The 23714-nt window shown below is 44.6% G+C and overlaps 1 pseudogene; it reads left to right on the top strand.

The window, feature by feature from the left end:
• The first annotated feature begins 12980 nt into the window (after positions 1-12980).
• LOC144129287 (putative U3 small nucleolar RNA-associated protein 11) lies at positions 12981-20244 on the top strand (annotated as a pseudogene).
• Positions 20245-23714: the final 3470 nt, after the last annotated feature.

The following is a 23714-nucleotide window of genomic DNA, read 5'->3' as shown; positions in this document are numbered from 1 at the left end:
GTAGTCTGTCCATTTTTTCGAACAGTCTCTTCCCCCTTGAGATCACTTATGAAACTCCTGTTCACAACCACATCAAGTTTCTAGACCTTGGCCTGTACTTCACCCCTAGCCACGTTTGCTGGGCTTTCGAACCCCGAGGTTACAAGCCCCTTCTTCCCTATGGTTTTTGCCATTCCAAACTCATTAAGAGGGGTATCATAGGATCCTGTTTGAACAGCTCATTAACAAAATCCTGCCACCACAGACTGCATTCCAGCGTTTCACACCAGGTAAAAAGTTTGCTTTCGGCACGGTACCCACTAGAACTTATCACGTCAGTAGCTGAGTCGGCCCTAAAGAAGAGCAAGTCAGAACCAGCTACACGAGACGACCAGGGTTCGGACAACAACCGCAAACGTGTCGCTGTGATTCCATATCTACATGGAATTTCACACTCCCTGAAAAATGTGGGGAAAAATGCAGGTGTCGATGTTGTGTTTTCCGCGCCTGATCGTCTGGCCGGTTTGTGCCGATCTGTTAATGAGTTCAAAGGAAAAGTGGCGAAGTGCACAACTAAGCACCAGTCACGCTTCGTCCCTTCTGATAAGGGGGTTGTTTATAACATCCCTCTGCCCTGTAGAGGGCAGTACGTTGGACAGACGGGACGTTGCATAAATAAAAGGCTGACCGAACACAGCTATAAGGTGTCAAAAGTAGTTTCAGGTCATCTCGGCATTCATTGCCGGGATTGTGAATGGGCAAAGAAAGAGAAAAAACAGTGCGTACCGCTATATCATGAAACCAAGGTCATTGCCAAAAATCGGGAAAAAACTGCGAGGGAGATTATCGAGGCATACAACATATTCAAGCAGGGAAATGCATGTATAAGTACCCCTTCGCTAACACTTCTGCAAAAAGAGCTGTCACTCCTGGGGGTTGATAATCTATGCTGATTTCTAGCGTGCTTATGTTGCTGTTGTGACATTTATGTTTTGTTTTTGTTTTTTTTGCACTTTGTAAACCTTTCCCTCATTGCCGACATCTATGTATTTATACTTGTGTGATCAGCAATAAACCCTCAGTTGTTAGTCAGCGCCGTGTCGTTCGCTTTCCTGTCTTTTGTGCTCGTCTTTGTTCGCGCTGTTTATTCAAGATGCTTAACCAACTTGCCCGCCAAAACGTGTTAATGGATATAACGAACCTCCAATGAACCCCACATGGTCATTTCGCTCTGTCTCTATTTTTAACGGTGTCCAGCGCTTCCGTAGCGATTCAATGAAGCAGAATGAAATCACCTCGCTTACATTGCTCCGTCGGGCAGCGTACGAAATATGCAGAGAACTGATCATGCCACATGCGGGGCCTGCTCGGAGCATTTGCCTGGCGATTTCTCGACTTCAACCTGTGGTTGGACGCTTCCGCTGCCTTCTTCATTGAAAATTTGCGGAGGGCACGTAGGAGTACAGTCGTGCATTTATTGCGAAGGCGTTTTTTTAATTTGATTTCGTTTTAGTTTTAATTTATTTTTCCTCATCCTTTCTAATCACACGCCCACTCATTAGCATACAGTCGTAAGGCGATACATATGCTAGGTTCCCCTTAGTTCTCCAAGTAGCAACGCGGCCTACGGAAAGGCACTCCCACTCGGTGATGTGCTTGGCCTCACCTACCGTATAGTGCTCTGCTGCTCTGTCTTTTTGAGACAGAGCAACGGAGCAAAAGCTTTGTGCATGGTTCATGTAAATAGAACATAATTTCAGAGTAATAAATGCTGTGTTTAAAAAAAGCGCTGGTTTGTGGCCTATAGGTTGCGGTCTCACCTCTCAATATGAGTGTTTTGCGTTCAATTCCCTTCGACTTTCAAATAAATTTTAGATTTCTTCGATACTATGGTGACGTAATCTGGGATTTTCGGGTCCGATGCTGCTGATCAACGTGGACGCCGTGTTTCTTTGGCGATGAGGCGTATAGTGCTCGCAATAAAATGGAGTAAACGGCCGTTGCTCTACCATGCTGCGCTTCTAAAGACTTGGCATGCTCATAGAAGTTCTTCCGTAGTAGCCTTTTCGGTGCACACGAGCTATTGCGATTGCACTATTCCTCGATGCATGCTTCCAAAAGGCAGTTCAAATTTTGTTTTCGCAGCTTAATCTCATGGCTAAAACCGTTTATCAGTGATCTTGGTGCGCTTAATGATACTGAGATTCTGCTGGTTTCACAGTGCCAAGGAGCGCAAAACTAATGCGCAAACGATTTCTGTAGGCCAGAAGTCAACCATAATTAAAGCCATCGGGACTGGCGTACGCCATCTTCACAAGGCACTGATGTCTTGCGGAAAAGTATCCTTAGAAAGACCAGGTTGTAGGAAAGTTGGTAGGACATCGTAAGGAGCAAAACTGCAAAACAGGACGGGACTGAGGCAAGCGACAACACAAGGCGTGTAAGAGTTCTTACCCGCGTGCTCGGGACCAATGCGGCAAGGCCAACCAAGACGGACACTCGAGATGAAATCACCGCTGCGTGCGCTCTTTTACAGCGGCCCGTATTAACTTAAAAAAGAATGGTTTCTGGGGAACGGAAATGGCGCAGTAATTGTCTTGCACCTTTCTGGACACCCGAACCTCGCCGTATGAGAAGAGAGGAAGATCGAAACGCCGACGTTTCAACTTCATCATCCAGAAATCCGAGCTAGATAAGATGAACGAGTTTCGCCCTTTAACCTATGACTCCTCCGCCCAACGCCCGTTTTCTAGGCTCTGAAGCATAATGCTTAAAGTCTGGCTCCAGTGATTTGATCACAGGTGGAGAGTGAAATAAAGATTTGTTTATGGGAGTTTATCGTCGCGAAGCGACTGACGCCTAACGCGTAGCGAAGGGCTCCGGAAATTTTGACCACCTGAGGTTCTTAAACGTGCACTGACATCGTACAGTACATGGACCTCTAGAATTTCGCCTCCATTGACGTTCTTTTAAACTAGAATAGGGCTGCGCGATTCATTTCAAGACACTATAACTACCAATCCAGCATCACTCAGATCAAAACTGACCTTAACATGCAGTCTTTAGCCACATGTGGTGACATTGCCCTTTTAACACTATTCCGCAGGTATGTTCACGTCGATAGATCATGTTCGCTTCACATAGATTCTTCATCTCGCATGTCTATTAGATTGCGTAATCACCTGACTTCACAAGGAAATACTGCAACACATTAGCTTTTAATTCATCAGCACTTCCTCGAGCAATCACATCATGGAATGATTTTCCAGATTAAATCGCTTCTCTGTCTCATACAGGCGTGTTCCATCACCAACCCACCGCACAGTTCCGTGAAGCCATTACTTAATATGTCTTCAGTCCCACCTTTAAATATCCTGTTTGCTTTGCTGCAGCTGTTAAGAGTAACTGATGCAGCTCTTGCACTTACGTTTTTCTTCACTGCTTTGTATCTTTTTTCATATATGTTCGTCGTATTTTGCTCCGCATACCATGTATCGCACTATATCACAAATTGTTTGCTTAAGCGCTGATAACATGAGCTACGAGCATTTCATACTATTTTGTTGTTGTGGTCTCAACGTTTATTGCGCGTGTTTTTCTTATTTCCCCGTTTGGTTTATTACTCAGTTCTTTATTCATGTGTTGGCGTACTTTTGCTGGGTGCTGCATCTGTCTTTTCATATCGTTCGGCCTATTGTGTAAGAAAGTTAGATTTGTGACGCCTCCCTTACACAATGCCCTACGTGCCTATAAGAAATTTAAAATATGAAAATAAATTATTTAATTATTAAAATAAATTTGGTGGACCCCGACACTCCTGCTATGCATCCGTACTCACGAATGCCGCTTGTACAGGTGGTGCTTCTGCTTATCCTGGGCTATCTAGCGAGTCGACTCTATTGCCTGTATGCGCCCAAAATAAATGTCTGGCAGGGCGGCGCTCCACCCTACTCCACTGAGTCGTTGGATACCGCCTCCCTCCCTACGGATTTGCCGCATTACCCTTCGCCGCTAGCTCTGGAAGCCACTTCGCAGTTCGTCGAGCAACACGGGGTCATGTAACCTATCCGGCTTCTTAAAATGGGCGTCATTTCTGCTGACACTGCGGGCCGCGACACTGCTGCAATGCATCGGTACTCACGAATGCCGCTTGTACAGGTTAGTTATCTGGAAACTAAGTGTTATCGTGACATTAATTTTGTCTCTTTGCGGTGTCGTGGCCACCTAGTACAGTGGACTATGTGAAGTGCGTTCGTGCTGCTGCGTCGTACGTTTGGCGCCTTTTGGTTCTTGGCGGCGACGTGGAGGTAAACCCAGGCCCTATGACTAAAGCGCGAGAAGACAAGCTTGACGCTGTAGCTTTAGCCATTCAGTGTCTTGAGGCGGGCAACACAAGCCTTCTTGAATCGATAAAGGAAGTCTTGAACCTCGATGTCACCCTTAAGAACGTCCTGGAACCATTAAATAAAAAAGTTAATCAACTGGAGTGCAAAATTGAGTCTTCCTTCAGGTCAACCTATATCAAATGCTGATATGTCTAAAGAAATTCAGGACAAAGTTGATCTGGACAATTGCTCTAGGCGGTAGAACGTGTTGTTTTTTTTGGCATCGATGATTCTGATCCATATGAGCCTTGGAAAGACTCGGAGCGGCTTGTAACATTATTTTGTACACCGAAACTCGGAATTACATTCTTTTCCGTTGCCTGAGCTCACTGCCTCGGGCGTCTTTCGACTGACAAAAACGTCCCATTATTGACAAATTTTGTAATGAGAAAGAAGTCAAATCCATCATTAGTGTTGGCTACAAACTAAAGAACACCAAGTTTAGCATATCGCACGACTACTCTGAAGCAGTTCGTGATAAGCACCGTAAACTGCGGCAGTTTTCTAAGACAATAAAGAAGGAGGGGGACTTGATTCGTCTGTGTTTTAATAAGATTCATGTAAACGACAATGTTTATCTCTGGGACGCTACTGGCAATCAGGCTGTGCGTCTAACTGAGCGTTCTGCCGTTTGACAACATTCAAAACATCATGGTGCTTCCCACTGTGCACCGCCAGTCTTTCCGGGATCGAAGTGTTTAGATAACATTTGCTTCCTATATACTAACATCAGAAGCGTTACAGTGAAAAGTGACGCCCTCTCCTCTCTTAACGACTCCTCCCTAACCTCGTTAATAGCAGTAACTGAAACGTGGCTGAACGATTATATCTTTCATGCGAATCGTGTTTTAAATTTTTTCGTTGCGACAGAAAGACCAGAAGAGGAGGTGGTGTGCTTTTGCGATTCGGCAAGAGCTGATTTCTATACCAATTGTTCCTTCTACTTTTCTCGAGTGTGTACTCGTCTCCTTGAAATGCTATAATACAAGCATTATTGCCGGTGCGTTGTATCATCCACCCGACCTAGATGATGGCTTTACAGATTATTTTTGTCACCTACTGACCAATGTGTGTACGCATTTTCCAAATTGCGTCCGAATTATATTTGGTGACAATAATTTCCCAGGTGTTAATTCGGAAACGCTATCTGTTTCTCCAAGTGATAAGGGCGCGCACGCTTCCCTACAGACATGCCTTGATGTTCATCTAACTCAACTCATTACAAAGACCACGCGATTCTCATGTACCGCTGCAAACATTCTCGACTTAGTTCAACCAAGAATCCCGATGATTCTTGTAAAATATTTCACCTTAATGGTCTTTCTGTGCCATAACATGTTTACTGGGTGCATAATTGCAAAATTATCGGAAGAAAAACTACCACCAAGCTGATTAGGTGTTTTATCAGAGCTTATTTTGAAAACAAAATGAATCATAAATTAACCTCTTTTTCTGGGCAGTTCTAAGCGGAATCTTCATTCCGTTTTCGAAGAACCACGTTGCGCATACAAAAGAGGCAAACACAGAAAAAGGCCAAGGAGACGGAAACAGCGCAAACTATTAACTGAGTTTATCTGTGTGAATATGCCTTATATATGCAGAATCACAGCAAAATGACAAGGGGAATGAGAGAGGGGGTAAACCCGGTCATCTCCTGATCAACAAAAGGTTCACAGAATATTCTTCTCCTTGTACAATTTGACAGGAGTGTCGCTTATACATTTATCGCCATTTTATTTTATGTGGTGGGCCTCCTAAAGCTCACGGGCTGTTTTGTTTTTACTTTTTCCTACAATTTTTATCTTCTTAAGCAGAGGCTGGCGTCCACTGCAAACAAAGCAATGAGTAGGCAGATTCGCTCCTTTATTTCGAATTGACCGGGCATGTTTCCCTGCGCGTTCATTCACGGAACCGCCCGTTTGTCCCACTTAGGTGCCTCCACAATTGAGCGTGATTTCATAAACCATGCCCGTGGCACATTTCAGGAACGTTTCAGCATGTTTTATGCCGCATCCACTGCCTCTAGCTCATTGGTTACTTATTCTCGGGCACAAGCCTGCGAGTTTCTGTGGGGGAGAAAATACTACGGGGACGTCATGCCTCTTGGCCACATTTTTTACTTTGTGCGCCACTTTGCGTATATATGGCACCACCACTATTTTTTTTTGGCAGCCGCTCCTTTTTTTACATTGTGCGATACTTTGAAGATCGTGGTGGTGCCATTTAAATATCAGCGCGGTTTTCACAAGGAGTTTTCTTGTGACACTAAGTTCGCCGGATTTACTAACGACTTATTTATTTCTATGGATGCCGGAATTCAAGTCGATGCTTTCTTTTTTATTTGTCGAAAACACATGATCCGACACCCCACCATAGAATACTTCTCAAGCTATCGCATCTTAACATTCGCCCTCGGGTACTAACATGCATTAGAGACTTCCTTTCATCTCGCGTTAAGTTCACTTGTGTTAATTGTTCCAACTCTACAATTGCCCATGTCACATCTGGTGTACCCCAGGGTAGTGTGTTTGCTCCGCTGCTCTTTGTAATATTTATTAATGACTTACCAAATTGCATTTCTCCACAAATTAGACTGTTTGCTGATGACTGCGTTGCGTACCGAACCATCACAAATGACTCTGACCGACAATCTTTAAAACTGGCCTCGATCCTATTAACATTTGGTGCCAGTTGTGGCTTATGACCCTAAACCCCTCTAAGAAAAAGCTCGTCTTCTTTACTAGAAATTCTTAGCGCATTACAACGACATACTCTATGAATCGCATAACAGTTGAGACAACTTCCTCTTACAAGTATCTAGGAGTTTACCTTCAATCGGACTTAACCTGGAACTATCGTATTAACTTGATTCTAGCAGCTGCTAACCGTTCTCTTGGCCTTTTAAAATGTGACGTCCGACATGCTCTGATTCACGTGCGTAACCTTGCTTATATTACATTATTCGAGCTAAAATTGAGTATGCTTAAGCCATATGGCACCCAGATCACGCCTACATGAGAGCAAGACTTTCATTTGAGCTAGTTGGTTGTAGCTTGACATGGTTTACGCAAAAAAGCGTACAGACAAATTAGAGCGTGGAATCATAGAAGCTTATTACATCAAGCAGAGGGGTCATATCTGCATAAGCAAGCCATCTGTCTCGCTCTCAGAAGAAGAGATTAGGTTTCTCAGTGGGAGATATTCAGAGTTGTAATCATTTATTGATCCTTTTGGCACGTGTTCCTATGCTCTGTCACTGCGTGTTTTTGTTTTTCTTCTATCTTTGCCTGCTGGTGTGGTTATTAAGCGGTTTTTTCCATGAATAAACTTAGTTGAAAGTTGGCGCCTGTCCTGTCTTGAGTGTGCTTGTCTTCGTCTTTTAGCGCTTGTACGCTTTTTTGCGTAAACCATATCAAGCTACATGAGAGATAACATCGAATCCCTGAAAAATCATGTTGCTCGTTTCATGTATTCTGACTACTCACGTTTTACTAGCGTCACGGCGTTAAACGCTCGTGCTGGACTTGACAACCTTAACCGTCGTCGCAAACTGGCTCGCTTAAATCTTTTACACAAAATTTATCATCATCCGTTGCTTCGCGACGATTTCTTTCAGTCACCCTCAGTTGAGAATCCGGACCGTGACCATCTCTTCAGGATAAAACACATCGTACTAGTAAGGGCGGAATTTCATACCCGCCCATACCACTGCAAGGCATTCTTTTTCTGTTGGCGAGAAGTTCGCTTCTACTTTAGGCATAGTCCTTCTGGCATAAGCAATCAATTTTTCTACACCATCCTGGCGCTGCACCAATACAGCACCTAAATTCATATTGCTCGCATCGGTACGAAGTAGGGTAGGGGCGTCGTCATCAAAGTGCGCCAGGACAGGTGGCGTCTGTAGACGTCTCCGGAGTTCATTAAAATCTTGGTGCTCTTCACCTCAGCGAAAGACAGCGTTGTCACGTGTCAGTGAAGTTGATGGCCAGGCGATTCGTGAGAGGCCAGCAATAAATTGACGGTAACAGGAAGCAAATACCCAGGAAGCGCCGCAACGTCTTCGTGTCCGTAGGTGTAAGGAACTTGGCGACTGCGAAAACCTTTTATGGATCAGGCCGGGCACCTTCTTGGCTAACGACGTGTCCTAACAATTGCAGCTCCTCGTAATCGAAGTGGAAATTCTCGGGTTTTAGTGTGAGCCCCGCAGATCGTATGGCCTGAAAGACAGATAGCAAGTGGCGGAGATGCTCCTCGAAGTTGACCGAAAACACGATCACGTCGTCAAGACACACCAGTAACGTTTGCCACTTGAGTGCCGATAGCACAGTGTCCATCAGCCTCTGAAATGTTGCTGGTACCGAGCATATACAACCTTAAACTCATACAATCTGTCGGGAGTGACGAATGCTGTCTACTCCTGATCCCTCTCATCAACTTCAATTTGCCAATATCCACTTTTGAAATCTATTGAAGAGAATTCACGTGCATTTCGTAGCCAATCAAGGGATCATCGATCATTGACGCAGCCACACGGTAAGGATTTTGCCGAATCGGGCGAATCGCATCATCCGTGATAATTCGATGTTTGGCCGAAGGCGTTAGGCCGATCAGCGATTCTGAAGCAAAAAAGTCTCCAAAGTGATCTATCAGGTCAAAAAGACGTGCCTGTTCTGAAGACGACAAATTTGGGCTCACATCGATGGTGGGTGCGGGCGCCTTGGTCACTGATTCCTCCTGTTGCAGCACAAAACAGTCCTGCGCACTTGGGAGGTTGTCGCAAATGGCCTCAGTTGTGCCTTTCGGAGTTTGCTCACGCTCGTCGCTGAACTTTGTCAGCAGTACTTTGGTGTGTCCATTGGCCAAGCTGACTAGCCCTCTAGCTATAGAAACAGATTGGCCGAGTATAAGGGTGACTGCCCGTTCGGCGACACCATCGCCGGTATGCGCCACGTCGCACTTCACTTCAACAAGAGAGCATGATCGCGGAGGTAAGGTTGCCACCTCATTGGCGACGCGTAAGGGCATCAGTGGTACCCCCGCATAACCAAGGTCTCCAAGATGCTGTCCCAAAAGCTTATTACAGCCCCATGAAGGCGCAGAAAGTCCATGCCCAAGATGAGGTCTTTGCAACAATCAGAGAGAATAATGAAGCTTCCAACGAACACTGAGTTTCCTATTCCTATCTGGGCCACTTCCCAGTCGGTGCCAGTAGTTGACCCCCAGCGCCTCTTACTACTGGTCCAGTCCATTGAGTTTTTATTCTGCGCAGCCTGTCAGCCAGTGTTTTTTCTAATAATTGAAAAATCCAACCTGGTATCTACTAGAGCGTGTACCTCGAGCCCATCAATGCAAACGGCGAGATCAGCGCTAACAACGTCGTCCGGGTTGCTCGTCTCTATCGGCGTTTGCGGCAGAAGTGCGGTAAGGTCGGCGCTATCAGTTTCGTCGTCTGGGCTGCTCATCTGGTGCGGCATGTTCGGCGGAAATGTAGGCGGTATTTTTGGTGTTTGTGCGGCGGGGTCAATGGGAACAGCGGCGTCAGAGTTGTGGGTTGCGGTCGGCAGTTGCGGTGGTAGTGAGGCTTCGAAACTCTTGATTGGTTGTAACCTTTCTTTCAATTTCACTTTCAATTTATTCCCTTAAATACCCTCGTGTGAGGGTATTACATAAAGGTGGGACACATAGATTACCAACAGAACAAGTACACCAAAGATTGAACGAGTTATAGAAAGAAAAATGATTATCGTGATGCACACTTATAAGTTAACAACACAATAAACGCAGAAAAAATTTTGAACGAGTTTTACAAAGAAAAAATATTGTCGTGATGCAAGCAAACGCGTAATTTGGTTAAGAAACATAGTTTGGCATGGGATGGCAGCAAGTTCTTGGGGAAGGTCGTTCCAGTCGCTAGCAGCCGGTGAATGAATGATGAAGAAAAATTTGTGTGTGTTCGAGGTCGAGATACTTGCTGCTGATGCCCGGTGCGAAGAGAGAAGCGTAGGAGGGAAGGCAGATATAGGGTTCCTATGATAGCTCGAAAGAAACGAATTTATGAAATAAGCATATACTAGCAATGTGGCGACGAAGTGCAAGAGTAGGTATATTGTACTGCGATTTCAGAGCTGATATGCTGATATCAAGAGAGTATGAGTAATGAATGAATCTAGTTGCCCTATTTTGAACTGGTTCAAGTGAGTTAGGTATACTTGTTTCGGAGACCAGATGGGCGATGCGCATTCTAATTTTGATCGAACCAGTGATTTGTATGTGAGTAGCTTAACATGCTGAGGGGCAGAGTGGAGATGACGCTTTAAGAAGGCAAGCGTTTTGTTAGCAGATGAAATAATGTTCGCGTTATGGATATCCCACTTGAGGTCAACACTAAGATGAACACCGAGATATTTATAATTTAACAGGGTCGATAGGAACGTTAGAGACAGTGTAGGGAAACAGGAGAGGATTACTGCGAAGATGGAAAGATATATACTTGCATTAGTTTATATTAGGTGTCATTAGCCAGTCGTTGCACCAGTTTTGTACCAGATTTAGGTTATCCTGTAGAGACTGCTGGTTAGCGGAGTCAGTAACAGTTTTGTAAATAACGCAATCGTCGGCAAACATCCGAATATGGCAATCTAATTAATGAGGTAGGTGATTAATATGAAGTAATCGGCCGGATCCTAGGGCCACCCCTGAGGAAACTGGTAATAAGTTAGACATTTGTTTATTAAGGACCACTAATTGGGAGCGCTGAGTCAAAAATTCTTTTATTCATGCTAGTATGTCAGAATGCAAGCTTAGGCAGGAAAGTTTCAGAATTAGGCGGTTGTGGGGTACCTTGTCAAAAGCCTTAGCAAAGATTTCCTCAGTTTGGAGGTTAGCGTCAAGGTTGGCATGCAGGTCATGAACGAAAATGGGTAATTGGGTTTCACGGGAGTTTCCTTTTAGAAATTCGTGATATGATGAATAAAAGAAATTATTTGAGTCAAGAAACTGCATTCTCGAAGAGTAAACGACGTGTTACATGAGCTTGCAGGGTATGCTGGTTAGTGATATGGGGCGGTAGTTAGGTGGTGAATCTTTTTACCCGACTTGAGGACTGGAACGACCTTCCCCACTTTCCAGTCGTGGGGTATGATACCCGTTGAAATGGACTACGCGAACAGCAAGCATAAAAACTTGGAAGACGTTTGGTGAGTGTTTTTTAAGACTTTTGTGTTAATTTCATCAATACCGGTGGATGAAGAAAGATTTATCTATTAGAAGGGATATGCCGGTTTCTGAGAACGTAACGGTTGGCATTGCAGTTGTGGGGTCATTGGTTGTCATGAGGGGTGGTGGTTATTGTTCTTTAGTGAATACAGATGCGAAGGCAGAATTAAATATGTTAGTGCACTAAACGTCCGAAATAACACGTCCAGAATTGTCAGTCAGGGTACCAACGCGTGAAGATTGGGGATTTAACAGCTGCCAGAATTTAGTCGGGTCATTTGCAAGTATAATCGGCAAGTCGATATGATAAAAAGGGACGTTTAGCGTTTTTTACTGCGACCAAATATGCCTTTTCAGCAGCGTAATATTTTTCCGATGCGCAGTCTGCTCTTCTCAGTTTGGCACTTCGGAAGAGGCGTTTCTTTTTACTTTCTATTCTTCCAAGAGTCTTGGTGAACCATGGTTTGAGGTGGTTAGCGCGGAAGCTGCATTTGGGGATATATTTATCAGTCAATTTATTCATTTTATGTTTAAACAGTGACCAGTTTGTGTGGATGTCTTGTTCGTCAAATGACTCCTGATAAGATGAAAAAAGGCCTTCAATTCCGCGTTGAAGGCCTCATAGTTTCCTTTGTTGTAAAGAGAAATTTTTTGGAAGTTTCTTTTCTTATTGGAGTGAAGTTAAAGCATGCATGAATAAGTTTATGATCGCTGATTTCACAGAGATAAGTAATAGCTTTGAGGCTGTCGCGGTAGCTAGGTAATATGAGGTTAAGGATGTTAGCAGTATCTTCGGCGATGGGTGTAAGCTGTGTTACTAATTGGGCTAGGTTAAACTTTAGGGAGACATTCAATAAATCACGGGATTTATTCTGTCAAAAAAAAAAACAGGTTGATGAGGGGCAGACCAGTTTATGCCAGGATAATTGAAATCTCCAAAGCGGAGGTTGTGTGCCTTAGGGTGTCAAGATCTAAGTTCGTTTAAAATGTTCTGCAGTTTACGGGGGAAATTGGGACTATTATGAGAGGGTCTATAAAAACTCCAATTAATATAGATACTGACGCGGCGCGGCAAAGAAGCCATAATATTTCAAAATCTGATGGAATGTTGATGTGCGCACACTGTAACTGATTGCTTGTAGCAATAAGGACGCCACCCCTTCGAGAGCTAGTGCGATCAGCACGAAAAAGATTTATGTTTGGTAAGTTGGAAAAAACTTCAGCGTCACTTATACTATCTGTCAGCCATGCCCCTGTCAAAACAAGCAGATTGCTGACCGTTGAAGAGACGAGGCTGGACAGAAGATCGGTCTTTGAAAGCACGCTGCATATATTGGTATATACAACCGACAGAAAAATATTCTTTCGAGGGGCGGTATAGCAAAGATTATATTTGTGACGATGGCGAGGTAAGCGCTATGCTATTTCTGTAACTGTTTCTGTGGCAGCATGAAAGGTGTAGCGTTTTTTTCTGAAAAAAAGTGTCCGGTACTGCATGCAGAACGGTCCGGTTTCTGCTTTTGCAAACTTGACAAGTTGTTTGCGTACTTTTCGAACAGAAAGTGAAAAGTCTTCTCCAATAAAAAAATCGGTGCCTTCAGCTCGGGCTCCTGTGAGAGCAGAGTTTCTTTTGTTTTAGAGGACAAAATTTAACTATAATCGGCCACTGACGGCCTTTCTCATAGCGGCCCAAACGATGTGCACGCTTAATTTGACTTGGGTCTAACGTTATCCGTAATTTGTCATGACAATGGTGGATTATCAATTCATCCGATTCAACGAACGTTTCGCGTGAATTAAAATCGTAAAGGCCATAGAATATCAAATTGTTACGGCGTTACCTAATTTAGGTGTCATCTAAACGAGCTTCAGGGTTAGTAACAAGAGCAGCAGCTTTAGCGGACAGAGTGTGGTAGAATGTAGATCAGTTTTGAGAGTAGAGAAACCCTGGAAAACACTTTCTAGGTCTGCCACGCGCTTACTCAAATAAGAAATTGTTATGTCAATAGAACGAAATCTGACGTTTAAGTTAATGTACATTAATGATTATTTTGTCTTGACCAGTTGACAATGTCTACAGCTTAGCAAGAGTGCAGACCAATTTATCAGGACCAGGGTTCGTCTCTATATCGCCCGACAAGAGCAGGAGGGATTTTATAACACCAAACCATTCATCAGCGAAACAAACGCAACACTGCAGGCTCGGCAGCAGTACCAGATAGTAGTTATTAGTTTTTTAGCAAAAAGGCAATATGGTTTACTGGTCTGCAGTGAAAAAAATCAGTGGATGAGGAGGCTGTGTCATGGCAAAGCTGCCGAGCCCACAAAGCGCGGGCGGGAAGCGGTGCTGCTTATACGCTGTTGCGGCTGTTAGTTTCAACGACGAGGGCTCGGGGTCAGACGTCCGCTAACGTCACTATCGCTATGACGCGTCGCAAAGAATAACACTGTGGAGATAGGAAGTGGCGGCGCCAGGCTGGTGAGTTGGATTCCTTGCTGAGCTGCGGGTGCTCGATTAGGGCAGGGCCAGCGTCGAAATGGCGGCTGGCAGAAGCAGGCGGAAAGGCCTGCCCCTTTTGGCAGTAGCGGCAGTACCGATACACATGGCCAGGTTGTCCGCAGAAGAAGAAAAGTGGTCGGCTGTCATAAGAGCGCCACATGTCAGTTCGGCGCGGTTGAGAGCGGCCGGGAGGTGCCCACTGAGGCCCCTGGAAGAATCGCGTCTGCTGACGGCTCGGCGAGCTCGGTGGGGCGTGGTCTGGCGGCGGGCGACGAAGGACTGCCGCATAGCTCGCGGGTTGCGGCTCCGGCTCGTAGTAAGGCGCAGTATTGACGGCCATGTTGCCCTCGGGTTGTGCACGTGGTATGGTTCCCAAATGGCTGCTGTGCTGTCAACTGGATGGGACCCGTTGTATGGTGCAGACGATGACGAGGCGTACCGGAGCTCTCTCCTTACGGCTGCTGCGACGGCCTCTCGTGACTGAACGCTCGTAGCAGTAATTCGCTGCTGTTCCTCGAGGAGAATTTCTCGAATGAGTTCTCGAAGAGTGGTCCTATCGGTTGGAGTGAGCGCCGCCGCTAGTCGTTGGAACACCGTTGAAGGGTCGGTCGTACTGGCGGCACCGTCCCTTGAAGGCACGCTCTATAGCTGTAGCGTCGTTGACGAACTCACTGACGGTTTTATGTGGGTTGCGCACCAAGCCGGCAAACACCTGCTCCTTGACGCCATGCATGAGATGTCGTAGCTTTTTTTGCTCAATCATATCGGGATTGGCACGGCAGAAAAGTCGAGCCTTGTCTTCCGCAAACATAGCTACGCTTTCATTCGGCTTCTGGACGCGCACTTCAAGCAGGCGCACAGCATTCTCTCGTCGACCAGGGCTGGCAAAAGTGTCCGCCAACTGGCGGTGGAAATCATTCCATGGGGACAAGCTGGCCTCGTGGTGTTCAAACCAAGTTTTAGCCTTATCTTGAAGTGCAAAATAAACGTTGCAGAGCTTCTGGTCCGCGCTCCATTGGTTGAACTTCGCCACCCGTCAAAACTGGTCGAGCCAGTCTTCCACATCTTCAAACGCGTTACCGCGGAAACACTCGGGCACCTCGGAGTTGTGAAGAGTCACCGGCGTAGCGGTGGAATGTGCGATGGCTAAGGAGGCCTTGCAAATTGTAACTTTTGAAGAGTCGCCCGGCAGATGGTTGTCCTCCCGGGCAAGGCCTAGACGGCGGCGGCTAGTGCGATGAACATTCGTGTCGATGTCCGGGACCCGCTGAGGACTGCCGGAAGTAGTCGTATTATTAGCAAGCACGCTCCACTAGCGTCACGACTCGGTCGAATTCCGAGGAGAGCTGAAGATAGAAAACGGTTTACTGGGCAACCAGAAACAGTCCCTGCACGTTTTCAGCTTCTTCCTCTTCCAGCCTTGCGCTCGTAGACCCAGTCGTAATCTTTGGCGTCTTCTTGCATGCGGCAATAGCGTTTTCGGCCTGTTGATGTTGACGTTTTGCAGCTGTTGTTTCTTTACCCGTGCGTTTAATTACTCTTTTGTGACAGAGACTACCAGAACAAGCAGTTAAGGTTAAAGCGATTGCGCCAGCGAGCGCTTACAAGAAACGCATATGAATTCTACATGCACATAGTCAATTCTAAACTTGATGTAAGTCCCTAGACCTCAAAGCTTTTTGAAAGCAGTGTTGCCGTGTGCTTGTCCTGATTTTCTGTAAAATCTGTAGGGAGGTGAACACCACGACAGAGTTTAGGGCGAAGAGTTCATGCCAGCTCAGCTTAAGCTCATGCAGATGCAGGACCTGAAATACGTCACCACAAAGCGTATGTAAGAAGCCAACGTATATGTCAAACTTTCATCGTGTCTTGTACACTCTCGGTCACTCCACTTATCGCTGCTCATTGCAGTGATTTGTGATTAATAATTTTTACAAATGGTAGCTGATGTTATTGTGTTCTTTTTATTGTAGAAAACTGCGAGACTAAAATCAAACCTGCACCTTCTCGGTGATGACAGCGGGCACGTGAACACCCACGCGTTCTCTGTTGACATCAGAAAAGAAGGCGTTTGAAAATTGTCCCTCCTTCTCTGCTCATTCTCAACAGACGTTTAAAGGGTCTTTGCCCACCTGTTGCGACTACAACAGATGTGCGGCAAGTGATTTGCTATCTTTGATGGCATACTGCATGTTGGTGGCAAACAGCATGGCCTTGAGAAAAAGGAAAGCTTCTGAATGCATGCTATGTAACGTCCACTACAATGACTCATTTCACCGATTATATTGAGTACATTGCCAGACCAGTCACTGTGTAGGTGTTAATGTGCACCAGATAAAAAGAATATGCTTTTTGAAGAGCTGCGCCCTCAATCTCAAAACACTCGGGAGAAGGACAGGAGCCTTCATCGTGACATGAAATGTTTCAATTCAGCTTTAATCAGCATGAATACGCTACGTACATTAACTTCACAAGCTTCCGCGTGCTGATTATTCATTCTCTGCTTTCTAGCTTGCAATTTTGATTTTGCTGAAAGCTTCGTATCCACCGTTCCCTGTTGGGCCTTGAGTTCCACTGATGCAAACAGGAGACTCTAAACAAGGAATGCATGGCTGATATTCCAGAGGATGTGTTTAAAGCAAGTATTAAGTGTTCGAAATCTACAGCCATGACTAATGCCACAAAACATCTTGGCTGTTGTACATGCTGATACTGCCTTCTGACAAGAAGGAGGTTTCAGTTTTGTGCTGCATTCAACCATATGTGGCACTTCAATAGCTTTATATGGGTAATACAGACAGTTGACAAGGTTCAGAGAGAGATTTTATTATTCATTCAGAGAGGACTCCATACACTGCTGTTAGCCCGTCCCCAAGTTCTTTTTTATACTTCTCGCTATCTTTTTAGGCTTTCGTATATTTGCGACAGTCTTGAAAACATCACTGAAACTGAAACGTCACTACTAGCTGCTTTTCTTGCTCGAGAGATGAGGAATGTGCATTTTAAGCCCTTCACAGAAAGGAAAGGACTGAAAACGGATGTTCGATTGCGCAAGCGTTGAAAATTTTGCATGTTCCATGACAGGCTTCTCTTTGTACTTTCCAGGTGGCTGCTATTTGGGGGGTTGAGGAAGGAAAATTCGCCGACAAAAGGAAATGAGAGCAGCTTTGTGAAATGATCTCTTGTATATCGCAGCATGCTTGATTCGACACATGCCTGGATAACTGTGAAGTAAATTTATATGCATGGTTGAATGAAGCAATCAACTGCTCCCTGCCATTTTTCTCCACATTTTTTGTTCATTTGGCAGATTCGTTGCATGCAGCGTAAGACACATGTGCAGTGTGGTTTGGTAGCATCCTTTTCATTATCTGCCGAGCCACATTTGTGCTTTCTTCATTCTCAAGGAAGTTATTGTCACATATGCTTTTCACGGAGCTCAGGAGGGGAAATTATTGCTAAAAAACGGAGCACGCATGAGGCTGTTGTTTTTTCAGCTTCTCGTGTACACTCATGTCACTCACGACTCGCAGATAGTTAGCAGGTTTATTAGAGTTTGAATCAAAACTACACATGACCTGAAGCCTTGGATGAATTTTCAGTTCCACAAAATAAATCAGGTATAGTTTTGCACAATCTGCGAGATGTAATTATGCAAAATGTATACATGCATGAGAACTTACACATGCTCTTCCTTGATGGTCCTTGCTCGGTTACAAAGAGATCTTATTAGTGGTTGCCCTCAGTTAAAGACCCTGTATTTCCCACCACTCTTGTTGTTTGTGCTAGTTTGTAGAGAAGCCCCTCCATGGCATCTCCCACACATCAAGTTAGGTACTGCCATCCCTCCCCACACCTGTACGCTTCGTTTTCTTGCAGCTTCCAGTGCAGGGCACAAGAGTCACCATGTTCTTCCATCTGAACTGAGTTTCTTTTTCTCATAGCACAATAGGATGTAGACAGACGAAATAATTTGCATTAGAAAAGTAGACTCTGGTAAAGTAGCCATTGCAAGTGGCAACTCAGGGGGAAGTGGTTGCATATCAAAGAATCTGGGTACATAAGAAAGCACATTGCAGTGTATCTAGCATAGCAGTGCTTTAGTTTGGTTTGGAACCTTGTGCTATGTGGTGTCATTGCACTTTAAAGAGCGCCATATGGGGAAAATGAGGCCAGTTTTCTCCACTACAGCAACTTTCGTAGCCCATGTGCAGCTTTGGCACATTAAACTCTACGTATCACTGGTTTTTTATCTCATATTTGCCCGAGAACTAATATTGCTCTTTTTTGCAGAAAGTCTTGTGTTTATAAATACTGGATTTCTGCACCTTACTTGAACCTCTCTGTACTCTCGTTCAAAGTTGTTCAATACGGCTGGCTTACTTGCAATAGTAATTTCTGATCAGCTGTACAAACAACACTTCAATGATTGGTTTCTTTGGGACCTACATTGTTTTTTTTTTCCTTTTGCTTACGTGTGCTGGCACCTTTTTTTCCAGGAGACAACGCACGAGATGAAGAAAAGCTACCGAGAAATGCACAAGCGATTGCAGAGAAGGAAGGAACTGAAAGTGGTTGCGCAAAAGTTGTTCATGAAAAAAAATCTTCTGGTAAGTTCATCTGCAGCTCATTGCCATCATGCAGGCTTTCCATCTGCCTCGTGAAATTTTGTAATAATTCATTCAGTCATAGCCCCTGCCAGTGTTACTTACTTGCAGTGGCACAACAGGATTCTGTGTACCAATTTAATCACGCACAACCATCATGATTACATGAGTTCTTTTCATTTTGTGTTTGCGAGCACCATCTCTTATACTTAGCAGAGAGGAGAGAAATTACCATAAAACCCCGCTAATGATACAGACCCGCACTTTAGGCGAGGTGTAATTTGTGGATGGCCAAAAAGGGAAAAATTTTTCCTTCATCGATAATGCGATGAAAGAAAGGCAGTCAGCTTGAAGGCCTTCCGGAAGTCAAAGAAGCCGAACGTCCTCCCAATATTTGTGTACACCGGCGTGCCGGATACGATGTGTGTAGCCTGAGCAGCAGATACAGGGGCACTGAGCCGCGAGCATACCAGACTGGTTCCAGCATACACGCTGGTGACCGCGCTCCGGGACTGTCTGTTTCTGAGGTTTAGTGATCGTCGTCGTCGGGTGCGCTGTCTTAACAGTTGAGCTTGTCAGAGATATCTTCCTATGAAAACACACCTTCGGTACCATGAAGCACGTTCGATATCCCCCATTTCATAAGATAACAACCAGAGAGCTCCTCAGGAATACCGGCCCAAGCGTCCGTGATCACCTGCACAGCTTGGCTGGAGAGCCCGTGTCCATCGGCAGCAATGCAGGCTGTCCCTACCTCATCCAGGCCACGTAGCAGCCCTTGATGCGGCGGCGATGCTTTCGGCAGCAGCGTTTTAAAAGCAGCCGAGTGCTCCTTTTTCGGCCCCCATAACATACGAAATATTATCATTCTGGGCGTCGCGAGGTCAGGTTAGCGTAGCGAAATGGTGTTGAAATCGAAACTACCGACCTACCGCCCTACTAGACAGCGCCTCCTCCGCCGGATTCATGATGGGGATTGTGCTCAATTATAATGAAAGAGTAACTACAGATTTTTGCAGAAAAGTGTTCAGATATGCATGTAATATGAGGCGGATATTTGACATGCCAAAATCGCGAAAAAACTCGTATTATATGCGAGTTTTGGTTTTATAAGTGGCATAATTTAGAAACGATTTATTTAAGACACCTATACCTTTCACTAAACTGTACAAAATAGCTGCCGCGGTGGCTCAGTGGTTATGGCACTGGGCTGCTGATCCGAAAGATGCGGGTTTGATCCCGGCCGGGGCAGTCGAATTTCGATGGAGGCGAAATTCTAGAGGCCAGTGTACTGTGCCATGTCAGTGCACGTTTAAGAACCTCAGGTGGTCGATATTTCCGGAGCCCTTCAATATGGCATCCTTCATAGCCAAAGTCGCTTCGGGGCGTTAAACCCTCATAAAGCCAATCAAAACTGTGCAAAATAAGAAGGTCGCCCTCCTATGTTCTGTATTGAAGTAATTTGCAAATTTTTTGTCACCAGGACAAGAACCTATTTGTCAAAAAGGTAAAAGAAAGAACAAAGCTTGCTGCACCAGTCTGCCTGTGGGAAAAATAATGTGATCCAGGATATACAAAGCGAAAGATGTCGGTGCTCACTGTGTTTATTGGCGTTGACAATGTTCTAGACGGCGATGGCTTTGAGAAAAGGAAGGGCGCATAACTGGCTCCCTGAATATGCGGACTCCTCATTCTTGCTTTGATACATGTGGGGGTGGTGAGAGAGAGATGTGGCCTGAATACATTAGCGCTAACAGCGTTGTGGCTGATATTGCTGCACTGCAGCAATAGCTAGGCCGCAGCGTTCATTTTGTCATCAATCTCTCACGATCAACCATTAACTGCATGCCACCTCCCAGGGTGGCAAGGAGGGCGCGCTGCCTATCCAGTATGCGGAACGCAATCAAATCAGGCTTTTGCAGTTGTACACCAATGACACGTTCGTGAAAGCAAGGTTGAGGTCTCCACTGAGTCATAGAGCTGGTTCAGCGCCTGTCCTTTCGTGAAAAGGAACGGCCTTTGATGTTGTCAACGCCAATGAACTCTTTGAACGCCGTCGGTTCAATTGTTTTGTTTGGATTTTGCGGAAATGAAATGGCACAGCAACCGTCTCACATATCTCGGTGGACACCCGAACAGCACCGTAAAGGAAGGGATAAAGAAGACAGGGAAAGAAGAAAGAGAAAACTGAAAATTGAAAGTTGCATTTTGAGGAAAGGCGTGGGGCTGCGGAGCGGCGGAACATCTGTAGCTCGGTGCTACTAGTGGCGCATGCGCAGTAGTGACTAGGGTGCGAGAGAGAGAGAGAGTCAGCGGCGGCACCTGCGCCGTGCGTGACGTCACTCGCTCTCCGACATACGCCGGCTAGCGTGAAGCGTGGTGTTGACTAGCGTATTGAAGCTTTTCGCATTCGGGGCCACAAATGGGCTTCTACCGCACGTGCCGGATTTAACGTTGTTGTCGGCGGAACTTATCGCTGTTCCATGAGAGCAACTGTAGTCAAGACCCTTTTTCCAAGCATCTCACCCAGAAGAGCCGAGCACCAGGCCGGGGGAAATCTTGTACCCATAAAAAACCGGTGGGTACACGGCGGCACTGGGGAACGAACCCAGCACCTCCCGAATGCGAGGCGAGAAAGCGTTATAGACACGTGACTGCAGTCAAGCTCTCATATTTTTGTAATGCATAATCTCCTACATAATGCAACAGAGGAAGAAATAAAAAACGAAAGAATATGCATGGCTTTATTCTTCTGGAACTACCTGCATGTCTGCTTCTGCAGCCATTTCTCCTCTCGTCAGGAAATACGTATATTGTTACTTCTCTTCTTCACTCATAATCATGAAAAGAGAAAAGCTGGACTGAGTCTTTTTCTGATGATTTATTTTGTGACAGGGCATTTCTAAAAATGAAAATTACTGAATTAAAGTACACGTTGCCGGCATCTCATGCCCGTACTTTCTATTACAGCTTGTCGTTTTCTGCTTGAAAAACATGTGAATTGGTTGTGCATTGCTCGTGAGGTTCGAGGTCTTGGTTCACATCATGAAAGCCCGTCATTGTTACCATGCATCTTATTTATGTGTGCTGGTTGGACCATCTTGATTCAACTGCCACTGCTGTCATCTTTTGCCTGTAACCTTTGCTTCGCCCGTTAACTGACACAAATTTGAAAGGTGTGTTTTAGCGAACGAGTTCAAATATGAGTAGACTGACAGCTCAACAAAAGCACATTTGATAAAAAGCGCCACCATAAGCCCCAGAGTTAAATGTGCACTTCCTTGACTGCACCTGATACAGTAGATGTAGTGCTGTTCGTTTTCGAGTGTTATTTTTTCTGGAATCCAGGGTGGCGATAAAATCGGGCAATAATTTTCCAGCTAGAATTTGGGTACAAATCGGGCTATTCATTACGAGTTTTAATAATTCAGGCTTTATCAGGTCACACTTTTCAGCTGGAATAAATTTAATAAAGTAAGCATTCTTTCTTTGTGCAGGACACAAAATTTTCTTCTGGTGCATTGTTTTGCCAACAATTTATCTTGAACTTATTTCGCGCGCCACCAGCGCTTCCGTGCAAGCCGTGGCTAACTTTATCTCTACACTGCGAAAACATTTGTTCAACATCACAGCAATGTTTTCGAATGCAGAAGAGCTTGGGAGCAGGACGTTGTTAGCGTGGGTAGTACTTTTAAACTGTGATGCCAACAAGAAGCCTAGTCAAGACCCTTGTCTTGGCTTCTCGCTCTCAGAACGTACTCGTCAAACGTAGCCTCTAATTAGGCACCGTTAAAAATAAAAAAACTAAAAGAAGATTGAAATGATCAGTGGACTTTGGAAATACTCCTCTGGAATAAGCATAAGGCATATGCTAAATTTCTTGCTCTGTCTTCTGCTTTGTGCATCGCGAAACAAAATAACTAGAAAGATTTTTTCGTGTAGAGATGGGGTTTAAGTAGATGTAAGACTATTTTTGTAAAAATGTTTTTGAGATTTCGCGACAATCTGAGAGATAATGTTTTCAAGCGTAATACACTTGGGTGTTTGCGATTTCAAAAATCATTTTCGATCATTTTTTGTCTACACAACGACCAGAAAAGTGAGTGCATCTTGGCTTAGTCTCTTCGTTTTGCATACTTGCAAAAATTCATTGTTCAGAACTTTTCAACAGAAACGCCAGTATTGGTTTTATTTAGAATTTGTCCTCATTGGCAGTAAATGTTTCAGCCACTAGGGCTCCTCCTGCAGCTATTTTGAGTAGTTTTGACGATTCAAATGATTTTCAGTCTTTACTGGCGTTTTTCTCAAAACATTTTTGGAGGTTTGTTCTGCTTTTGGCCAGGGGCTATAAGGCATAAGCAAACAAAACTTTGGACAGATGTTAATCAGTGCAATTTTCTTGACCGCTTGCAGAGTCATGACTGCTTCCGTAAGTTTATTTATATTTTTCTGACTGAACAAAAACATTCATGAGTGGCAATTTATTGTATCAACAAAACAGAAAACATAATAAACTTAGTCTTTGAAGCGCATAATTTTGGTAGCAGTTTTGTAAAGTATCGCTTGCTACCCTCATAATAAATTTCAGCACTTTGCAGATAGAAGATTTCAACAAAGAGGTAAATTAGCAGGTGAAATAAAAAAAAGCCTTTAAAGCACTGCAATCTGATTTTTAGCCTAATGCAAGCTGCAGCTTTCTTTACGGTTTCTTGAAAATTTTACAGCCGCAGCTTTTACTATAACTGTTGTACAGACAACTTTTTAAAACTAAATTTCAAGTCTCACTCCATCTTAACCCAATTTTTTCAGATAATCTGTTCATGATACACGTATCAGGTAAAAACTAGTTTTACTCAAAAATGAGGGGCTCTAAATATATATTCTGTTGAGCAGTGTCGAAGGGGGACATGGAAATTAGATATGTTTTCAGTATTTATGCAAGAAATGTAACTATGGAAACAGCAGTTGAAAATCTGTGAAGAAGAAGGGAAAGAGGGCGCCAGGCTTTAAAGCTAATCTATGATAAGC

This window comes from Amblyomma americanum, chromosome 1 (genome assembly GCF_052857255.1).
Source record: "Amblyomma americanum isolate KBUSLIRL-KWMA chromosome 1, ASM5285725v1, whole genome shotgun sequence".
In the NCBI taxonomy this organism is placed as follows: Eukaryota; Metazoa; Arthropoda; class Arachnida; order Ixodida; family Ixodidae; genus Amblyomma; species Amblyomma americanum.
This window is presented reverse-complemented; position numbering and strand designations above follow the sequence as displayed.